The sequence below is a fragment of the Juglans regia genome, chromosome 2 (genome assembly GCF_001411555.2).
Source record: "Juglans regia cultivar Chandler chromosome 2, Walnut 2.0, whole genome shotgun sequence".
Classification (NCBI taxonomy): Eukaryota; Viridiplantae; Streptophyta; class Magnoliopsida; order Fagales; family Juglandaceae; genus Juglans; species Juglans regia.
Window position 1 is genome coordinate 4,169,010 of NC_049902.1, and position 11,612 is coordinate 4,180,621.

At 37.6% G+C, this 11,612-nt stretch overlaps 1 pseudogene; it reads right to left on the bottom strand.

The window, feature by feature from the left end:
• Positions 1-1,575: 1,575 nt before the first annotated feature.
• On the bottom strand, positions 1,576-8,347 carry LOC108999124 (annotated as a pseudogene).
• Between the last annotated feature and the right edge of the window lie 3,265 nt (positions 8,348-11,612).

An 11,612-nucleotide genomic window follows, 5' to 3' on the forward strand; every position in this document is an offset into this window, starting at 1 on the left:
AATATTCTTAACATGTAGGCTTTGATTTAAAAAAAAAAAAAAAACCAGGTGTAACCTGGAACCCGGGTTCCAGCCCGGTTTTGAAACCCGGGTTCCCAGGCCAGAACCTGGATGAATAGTATTACAGTTACATTTTTTTTTTTCAATTTATTGAAGAGCCCAAGTGCAGTTAATCAAAATTAATAGAAAAAAGAAAACAGGAGAATGAAATTCTGATTAATCTTGGGCAGGTGAAATATATAGCAATAATATTGTAATCTCTACATCAACTTTTATCTGTGAAAGCAACCAGCTTTCGATCACCTTCGAGTAAGTGTGATGACAGAGAATGGAAATAGTTATTTAGAGAATTAATTGATTGATCAAACTCAAATAAGTTGGTTGTTCTTCAGCTTGATTAAAATTTATGCTGCTACTTATTAATTACAGGGGTGCTAGGAGACTATTGGTCATGATGCCAGGGAAGGTAGAAAAGGGACACGAAGATCTTCATCTGATAGTTAATTCATGGCGAACCCTAAAAGTGGATAACCTTAAAACCTCTCCACAAAACATCATGTGTTTGGAATTATTATTCTCGTATAAGAGGAGTTGTTTCATGTATGGATCCCAATGATCTTTTGTTTATAATGGAAAATGTTATCTCAAGGGTGAGAAATAATTAATGCTAATTACTACGTACGTACGAGATGAGATGAAAAATAAACGAACATTAGTAAGACCAATGTTATAACCTTTTTCGTAGTTAAAGAATGTAACAAGTTTTAGTAGTTTCATTAGGTACATATTGCAAAACTAAAAAGTATATTTTGCCTAAAAAAAAATAAATAAAACCCTAAGAGCCTCAATCCTCTCACATAAGCCAGAAATGCGAAGCTTACCAAGCAAAACCTACCTTATTACTTCTTTTCTTTAATCTTTTGAATTAGAAATATATGGATAATAGCGAAATAGTTTGTGAATAGTAGTAAAAATATTTTGAGTTATGATATTTTATGGAAATTTGAAAAATGAGATAAAAAAAGTTGAATAAAAATATTATAAAGTTAAATTATTGTTAGAATATAATTTTTATTTTGAAATTTGAAAAAATTGAATTATTTTTTGAAAATGATAGCTAGCGATCCTGATAATGGGTCCCGACAATTTTTTTTTTATTACTTGGTGATTAAGTATTTTTTAATGATATTGTAAATTTTTTTAAAATGTTTAAAATGATTAAAAAAATACATAAAAAAAAAGAAATACACATGTCGGGAGAATTCCTTGCTGGGTGACTGTAGTGTCACCTTAATTTTTTATATTTTGTTTGGAAGTTTGAAAAAGTTATAATGATTAGGTAATGATTAGATAAAAAATTAATTGAATATTTGTAATTGAAAAATATTTGTATTTGAATGATGTTTTGGAAAGAAATGAAATATTGAGATGAGATAGGATGAGATAAGATGAAACTAATATTCCATCTTCCAAACAAGCCCTAGACAAAACAGAAAGGCCACTAGAACGTCATACTAGATAGGAACTTTACTACTCATCATTCTTGCACAACACACCACATTTATTGAGTTCTAATTAATCTAGAGTTTGGTGTTTGACATCGAATTCAACTTGCCGAGGTTCCGGTCTAATTGAAGGAAATCTTGCTCCATATTCTCTCCAATCTCAAGAATTGCAGCCATATTTCCACTCCGATACCAGTAGTTTGGAGCGCTCATGAACAACGTAGCCTAACAGGAAATGGAGAAAACACATAATTAATAACCACCAGAAACAGCAGTTAGCCTTCCATGACAAGTTGGTGTGAGCTCTAGAAATAAGAGTGAGGCCGTTAGTATGGTTAAACTCATGAGCAGCGATATCCTGTCCAAATGTGTGTCTTGCATCTCGAGGAGATATTCCCAACCCACATTGGTCATCGGGGTCAGACCACAAGAGATCACACATCGGACCCTCATGTGGAACCTACTCCCATACAAAAAAATGGGCTTAGATTAGATGAACAAGGCATATAAATACTTGCTGACAATATTCCAATGGTATTTCTTTCATGGAAGACTCAAAGCGGTCACAGAGTGAAGTGAAGTATTTATTACTGGAATCTGTTCTAACTTTCTTTACTATGATTTTATTTGTAAGGAGAGGTAAGTGTGTACGTAAGATGTCATTCAAACAGCTTTGGCTGTTCTAAACACATCGATGTGTTATGTCGGCTACAGGTAATAGATATGGTGACAGCAATGTAATGGGGTACTATTCCATTGTATGTCCGCTTCCAGACCACAACATCAATTTACAAGGAAGAGCACTGATAAAAGAAAAAACAAACGAGGAAGAATAGTCAGCAGTCAATGAAAATATATATGCAGTAACACTTCGAATGTACCTCCTGAATACGGTCTAGAGCACAGATATTATCCAAAGTATCCAAGGATCAGGCGAGGGGATAGTCCACCTTGCAAGCAGAAGATCTGCAAGTCACAGTAACAAATAAACAACATTAGGATTTAACAAGCTTGTTAAATGTGATTATGAGCGGAAAATCAAGATAAATGCTGTGACTGGCAGGTAGTCAAAAAGGTCAGTGAAATATCTCCAGATGTTAGCATTTCCATATTTTCTCAAACACTCATCATAAAAACCATCCTGGGGAAAAGAAAGCACCAAGTTAATGACATAAATCAGAATATTGCATTACAAAATAATCATGACTTCTGAACACTAGCATTTTTCGTTTTTGTGATTATATTAGCATGTTAATCAACTTTGGCTTGCATTATGCTATCTATTCATGTTTCTCTTCTCTTATAACATAAAAGATTTAGTTTTTTTTTTAATTTTTTTTTTAAATTTATATAAGACGGCGTCTTATTGTAGGACAGGGGTAGGGATCAAGATATTGGTTCCAAATAAACTCTACCCCCTCCTTATGTATCACTATTTAGCACTATTTTCTATTGCTTTGAAGTGTTTGTTAGGGAACTACACCCCCTCCTCATGTATCACATTTCCAGTTTAATGAAATTAACTTGTTTAAAAAAAAGAAGAAAAGAAAGTGAAGTGAAGTGAAAAAACAAGTTTATGTAATTTCAAGATTGCTGAACATAAGCTAATTTACTTGTAGTATATTAAAAAAATGGGCTTTTATTTGTAGCTTGTTATTTGATTTGGGCTTAGTAGTTGCCTTGCCTTTATTAATAGAATGATTGCTACCTATCAAAAAGAAAAGTTTGGATTCAGTAGTTGAAAGCCTTTTAGGTTTAGGATGAGACACAAATGTAATCGTGATTGCCAAATAAATAGTGCATTTATTAGAATTTATGATGGTCGAATGCAACCGCTAGCTCCCCTAAATAACTCAAGAAAGTCCAAATACTATTCCTGAACTACTGTCCATTGTCTAGGAACAGTTGCACAAACCCTAGACTTTCCCACCTGTTGCATCTTCAAATTCTATCCTTAACACCATTGAAAAACCCCATCTTCTCTAGTATTTTGCAGTCTTCTCCCAAAAACAAAAGCTTAGTCTCAGCTATCCCATCCCCTACAAACCTCTGCGGTCAAATAAACCCTAGCTAGTCTGAAGGTCCTTCATTGCAGTTGTCCTATGCCAACAGCTATCTTACATGATGTAATAAAAAATTCATTTACATTTAGGATTTAGGGCTAATTGCCTAATATAAATATCAGATCAAACATTTGCTACAAGAACAATCATGACAAAATTTAAAAGCCTAAACGCTACTTTATTGTATTTATTCCAAAAAGGGCGAGAGCTTTTTATGCGAAGGATTGTCATCCTACTAGTCTAGTCAATGAGATTTATAAAGTTTTGGCCAATCGTTAGAGTATTTTTACTGAGATGATTGTTTCCATATCTCAAAATGCTTTTGTTAAAAAGAGACAAATTCTAGATTATGATTTAAATGTAAATAAATGTTTGGCTGGATAGTAGATTTACATCGGATGTGCTGGGTATTTAATGCAAACTTGATATGGAGAAGATTTATGATCATGTCAACTGGAATTTCCTGTTTATCTATTGGGGAGAGGTGGTGTGGTTGGATAAAATATTGTGTGTTTTTTTATAGGTAAATGATTAAATTATATTAATACGAATAAGCATAACCCAAGTACATAGGGGGCATAGAAGAGATAACACCTATTTAGGAGGAAGAAATAAAAATAAGAAAATCATGAAAATCGAGGCCATTGAAATCTACAGCTTTGGCCAAAAGAAACAAAGTTCTAACAAATAGTAATCTAATCTCATCCAATTACTGCTCCCTATCTTCGAACGTTCGGTCATTTTGTTCCTTCGAAATGCACCAAAGAATACAGATAGGAATCATCTTTCACACAACTGAGATTTGTGGAATAACACCGAGGTTAGTCCAACATGCTAGAAGCTCGACCATTGTAGCAGGCATAGCACTCTTGCAATCTCGCTTTACCCGTCTGAATATATTTACCCATAACGCTCTAGCAATCTCGCAAAGTAGTAGAAGATGGTCCATAGTCTCACCACTTTGTTTACACATAAAACACCATTCCACCACTATCATCCGATGTTTCTGTAAGTTTTCCATCGTCAAAATCTTTCTCAGAGATGTTGTCGATCCAAAAAATGATGTATGAGGGGCCTTATTTCTCCAAATTCTTCTCCATGGAATATGATTATTCTATGGTTATGTGAAGGCCTTATAAAAAAAAACAAAATGAAAATATACATTTTTTGATAGGTATCCACCACAAAGTATTAGCTCCTTTAAGTGCTCGATCTCATGGAGTATAAGAGTTGGAGGAAATCTACAAAGTCGCTGACTTCCCAATCTTGGGCCGCCCTACTGAAGCTCACATTCCACTGGAGTAAATCACCATCCCTCTCCATGAGGTCTACCACTGAAGCTTCTTTCTTACGTGAAAGTATGATGTAAGGAATGAGTTCTTGAGAGCTCTATCTCAACACCATTTGTTGTGCCAAAATTTAGTTCTTGAGCCATCTCCCATCACAATTCTAGTATGATGGGCAAACTGACCACCCTGATCATCTAATGTGCTAGCACATACCCATGCCATAAACCCCACTTACCTCCTTAGAGCACCATCACCCCAAGCCTCCATATTTGTAATCAATTATTGATTTCCATAAAGTTTTGCATTCCTTATTATAATTTCCTAAGTAAAGTACAGTTGAACACCCTCAGATTTCTAACTTCCAAACCACCAGAAGAGATTGAGGAGCATATCTTGTCCCACTTGACCAAATAAAACTTAAATTCATCTCCAAGTCCGCTCCAAAGGAAGTCACGATGCAGTTTCTTAATACGTGTCGCTACATTTGCAGGAATTAAGAACAAGGATAAAAAAATATGTATGTAGATTGCCAAGAGTGCTTTAATTAGAGTAATACTACCACCTTTTGACAAATATAATCTCTTCCAACCTGCCAATCTTCTCAATTACTGCATCCCAAATAGTTTTAGCCCTGATGGCGGCCCCTAGAAGAAGCCCAAGTTAATTCATAGGGAAATAAGAGATCTTACAACCAAAAGTGTTAGCTACTAGTTGGATATTACAAACGTTGCCAACTAGAACCAACTATGACTTGGATAAATTCACTTTCAACCCAGAAATAGCCTCAAAGCAAAGTAGAAGTGCCCTTAGTGCCTGACTCTGGTTTAGATTTGCCTCACAAAAAATAAGGATATCGTCTGCAAATAACAAATGGGAAATGTGAAGAGTACCTTGATGTATGTCACCAACAAAAAAACCAGCTAAAAACCCATTGTTAACCATCCTTGAAATCATTCTGCTACATGCCACCATGACTATGACAAATAGAAGTAGAGAAGTGGGGACATGGGATCCCCTTGCCTTAGGCCTCGGGAGCTGTTAAAAAAACCAACTGGGCAGCCATTCACCAAATTGAGAACCGTGCCGTCGATATGCACCACCTAATCCATGTGTACCACCTCTCCCCAAAACCACACCTCCCAAGCAAATACAACAAAAAATCTCAATTAACAAGATTGTAAGCCTTCTATATATCCAACTTGCACAATAGACCCAGATTGCCCGATTTTAATTTATTGTCTAGGCATTCATTGGCGATGAGAACTGAGTTCAGAATCTGTCTTCCCCATATGAATGCGTTTTGGGATTTCGTATTGATTTGCCTCAAAACTCCTCCCAGTCGATTTGCAAGCAATGTTCACAAGGCTAATAGGCCAGTAATCCTTAACCTCTTTTGCCCCCATCTTCTTGGGAATAAGTGCAATAAAAGTGTCATTGAGACTTTTCTCAAATTTTCCAACCGAGAAGAATTCATGAAATACCTTCAATCCTCCTTCACCACTTCCCAATAAGATTGGAAGAAATTATAGAAAATTCATCTGGTCCAGGTGCTTTATCTTTTACCATTTTTCTCACCACTTCATGAACCTCAACCTCCTCAAATGACCTCTCCAACCAAATGAAATTTTGCTACTCAATGGACTCAAATTTTAGCCCATCAATCTTCGGCCTCCACCCTTCTGGTTCGGTAAGCAACTGCTCAAAACAACCAGCAACATGTTCTAGGATCACATGGATCTCCGTACAAATAGCTCCATCAATATTCATCATCTCAATGACATTAGTTCTCTTATGGGAATTTGTTACTCAATGAAAGAACTTCGTGCTACAATCACATTCTTTCAAATACAAAGTCGGAGATTTTTGCCGCCAAGAAATCTCCTACAATAGGATAACCCTCTCTAGTTATGATACTAGTTCTGCCATTCGAGCAAGTTCCTCCAATGAAAAGGCTCATCCCTCCTGTGCCCTCTTTACCTCATGAAGCTCCTCCAATAGTAACTTCTTGCGGTTGCCTGTTTCACCAAAAGATTGCACATTCCAAAACTTTAAGTCCTTTTTCAAAACTTTCAATTTAGATGTAAGAATGAAACTAGGGGTACCTTGGATCTGATAAGAGGACCAACATTGCCTAACTCGTTCCACAAAGATTTCAGTTTTTAACCACATATTTTCGAATTTCAAGTATCTCATTCTTCCTTGAATTCCCTCACAATCTAACAAAATAGGGAAATGATCAAAATATAAGCAATGCAGTCTTTTTTGACATACCTCCAAGTAATGAATTTTTCACTCCAGGGAGACTAAAAATATGTTCAATCTAGACCATGTCTGGTTATTGGACCATGTGAATGCACCACCCATAAGAGGAAAGTCCACCAACCCCGACTCAAAAATACAATCTGAGAAACTCGACATTACTAGCTGCAACCTGCTCTCTCCCAATCTTTCACTTGGGAATCTAACAACATTAAAGTCCCTGCCTATACACCAAGGAAGGTCCCACCAGGTATGTAACCCGGCCAATTCTTCCTATAGAAAGTTTCTACTGTTGTCCTAGGTCGGCCCATAAATTCTAGCAAAAGTCCATCTAAAATTATCCTCCACATTTTGAAATGGACAAGCCACTGTGTATTCCCCAATATGCTCCTCCATTTTTTGCACCACCCTTCTATCCCACATAACAAGTACTTCACCTGATGCTCCAATCAAATCAAGAAAGACCCAGTCAACATATGGACAACTCCACAAACTTCCAATGATGTTTCTTGAAATATTTTCCATCTTTGTTTCTTGCAAGCACACAATATCCAGCTTCTACTCTCGGATAAATTTTTTTATCCGCGAGCGCTTATTTACCTCATTAAGCTCTTGGATATTCCATGATATAATCTTAGCCTTCATGGAGACATTGTCAACCCTTCCCTTTAGATCTTTCTCGACTTGAACTGCCTTATAACTGATAGACTAAGTTAATCTCTTGAGCTCCCTCAGTTTTTTGGAATCAGATTTCTTGATCTGAATATTTCTAACTTCAATGGCAGTCAACAAAGCCATAAATTGTTCTTCAAAACCTTCACACTCAATCCCCACACATTGTTGCACTTTATCCATAACCCAGTCCGAAACAGTGTGCTAACATGGTGGTAAAGACTTCAACAATTTATGCTCCCCAACCATCTCAGCCCCTTCCATTGATGCCCACTTCGATGCCACTAGCAATCTTGTCTCATCCTCAACAAGAGGAGACCTGTATTCCTAGCCAGTTGTTTCATGCAAATGGTCTATCAGCTGTAAAGCTCCTTCGTTGACGTCCCCGACACCTCCAACCCTCGCTAGCTCCAGTTCTCCTTCTTCTGTGCTAACCATCGTCCCTTTCTATTCACTATATGCAGGAGAACTGTCGGCTAACCCTCTCTAGTGTTGCTTGCGGCGAGGCCACTGCTGGTTGGGGGTGGTTGATGACCACTCCAGAGGAGGAAGAAGACATCGGCAGTCACTAGGTGGCCACCAAAAGCCTTATAGTGCCACAGCGGGGCTGGACCGAGGAGTTCCAGCCGCTACTCTCCAGTGCACGTACAAGCATGGGTGCATGGCTTCAAGCCACTATTGCCCATCGTGTGTCGGGGTGCGTTGGTGGCAGTCAGGCGGGGACAGAAAATGCCGGTGGTCCATATAGTGGCCACCAACACCCCTACTGTGCCACAGTGCGACTGGGCTGTGGAGGAATTGGCCACATGCAGTCTCATGCACGTGGTCGTGTGGCGAGGTCCTCACCGTGGCTAGGTGGTCATGGACCTTTCACCGAGGAGATAGACTGTGCTGGAGGTTCGTATGGTGACCACCGGCGCAATCACCTAACTATGCCACAGCGGGGCCGTGGCTCATCTGGGCGCACGCTATAGTGCACCATTGTGAAATGCCCAAACATTGGGTACGGCCCATCGAGTAAGGTCCATCGTGTGTCAGACAAAAACTGCCAGCAGTCCATGTGGTGGCCACCAGCGGGTCACTAGACCTTGCAGCGGCCTATCGCGAGGCTCCCAAGTGCACGGCGACGTGCACCCATTGTGCATTGTGTGCCATGCCCACCCATTGTGTATGGGCATTGTGCACTTAAGTGCATAGTTCCCGTTCGTTGTGTTTATGTACATACTATTTTATTGTATCTATTGTGCATTCAAGTGTACAGTACACTTAAAGTGTGCAGAGTACTTACAGCTCAAGTGGCCGGGTAATTTGGGTTCCCGGCGTCACATGCCAGGTTCATAAAAAGAAAGCGCTTTAATTGCACAATGCATTTAATCACCTGGGAGAGGAGAGGTACACTCGCCCAATTTTTTATAACAGTGTCATTCATAAAAAAAATAGTAAGGGAGAAGCTGAGAATACTTATCTGGAGAAGAATTTTATCTGCCATCATTCTTCCGCTTCCTATGTAAAAAATAAATCGATCCCACAGACGGCGCCAATTGTTAATGCCAAAAATCATACAATAGTCCGAGAGGGGAGAAATAGTCATTACTAGCTCGCTATGATGATCTGGGTCTCGTTCGGTGCAGTCAAAAGCTCTCGATGTAGTCTGGTGCAGTTGTGTGTATGTCCATGGTAGTGAATGCAAAATAAATATTGAGAATGTAAAAGAGAGGGAGACATACAGATTTACGTAGTTCGGCATAATGCCTAGGTCCACAGGATTTTTAGGGAAAGAATATTCACTATAATAAGCTTATTTACAGTCTCCTATAGCTTATCATTTATCATTATACAGTGGAGATCTCAAATATATTTGCTGGAGAATATGTTCTCGCTGGAGCCCCTTCTGAGAGGTAAAATAAGATGCCCAAGAAATCGACGTCCCATGGAGTAGTCTGGTTGTTTCCTTTTATATCCATCATCTTTTCGCGTGCCCCTAGGAAGTGGTGAGGATTGACCGCATTTCCCTTGCATGTGATACATCTTCCTCCCTTTTCCTTTTTTTTTCCTTCATCTCTTATCCTTACACCCTCATTTTGGATGTCTCATCCTTGTCTCCCCTTCCTCTCACTTCTTTTGTCTTTTAATGGTAGGACATCCCCCCTTGGGCTGAGCTCTTCTGGGCCTAGTATATTTTACCCATTACAAGTATTGTAATACCACATAGTGATTGATGAGTGTAAGTGGTGCATGTGATCTCACATTGCTTGAGAGAGAAGTTCTTGATCTTTATAATGATTCCAATGTGACTTCAATTGTACCATTAACTTATCCTTTTAAAATATGAGCCCAAATGTAACTAGCCCTTCCTACGGGGTGTTACAAGTATGGGTGGAGCTGAAGACCCAACTAACTGTGCGATAGATCCACAACAGCAACACTAGCATCAAAGCCACTCCTCTCTAGCCCATCCCAGTACGTGCCACCTTTTTCCCTTGCGTGACCTCCAGCACTAGCATCATCTAATTTGCCTTGGCCAGACAACACTCGATTAAATTCCTCACTCTACTTTTGTTTTGGATGAATTTGTGATTCTTTTTTCTCAACCAATCAGAGAAATTTTCAATTGGAAGTTGTGTTGATGTAATTCTCAATGATACCTAAAACGTGCTCAAACGACCTACAACTAGAAGGAAAAACTCGAGAAACCCAGCTTGAGATACTTTCGATGCTTAAGTCAGAGAGGAATTAGCCTTTATTTATCACTAATGAATGAATTTCTAGTATGTATTTTGGTAGGCTATTTATAAGGATTAAGGTGTTATACTATACAAAATTTCTTTGGAGGCATGATTCTCACTACTTAGTTTGGTATGTTACATTCTAGAGCATGATTTGGCCGTTGATAGCGTCCATCTGGTGTGGATACTCGCTCGGACTTGTCTCTGTAGATTTTTATCTCGCCGAGGTATGGTTAGTTGGGTTGCTATGTTGATGACATCTTTCTAGGGTTTATCTCTGAGCTTGTATGATGAGTTTTATATAATTTTATTCTTTAATTGCCCACCATTGCGTGAGTCTAGCATGATATTATCTTTACTCGCCTGCCACACATGTGTATCTAGGGGAGTAAATCGGTCCGGTCCAGTCCAAGGGGGTGATGGACCGAAATTTTTCATCCATAATTTTTTCGAACAGACCAGACCGAACACCCATAGGGACCGGACCGGTAGCTATTATTCTGGCCCAATTATTTTGTTATTTTGTTTCATCTTTTTTTTTTCAAATAAATTGATAAAAAAATTATTTAAATTACTAAAATTAAAATTAATTGAATTATTAATGTCGAATATGTAACTAACTCATTAAAAAAAACTATAATTATATTTATGATGTTGATAGTTACTACTTGTTAACTTAGACCTTACTCTTTAGTATGCATAATTATTAGTAATGTCACACATATTATATATGGTTAATGAATATCAAATAATATCATTGCACATAGATTATTCATGTTTGCTTGCAACTTAGATATTTAAAAAAATTACATAATTACTTTAATTAAATTTAAATAATAGAGTATGTATAAATGTATGATGTGCTAACTATTTATATATAATGACATAAATAATCACATGATTTATGATTTATTATTAATTGATAGTGTATATATTATTTTATATTTTATATGATCAATGATAATAAATTAGATGAAAATTAAACATTAACTTATATAATTACTATATAAAAATAATATATTAAATTATTAAAAATATTTTCAAAATATATATAGGGGTTCGGTCCAATCCAAAATTTATAAACCCTGGGACCAGACC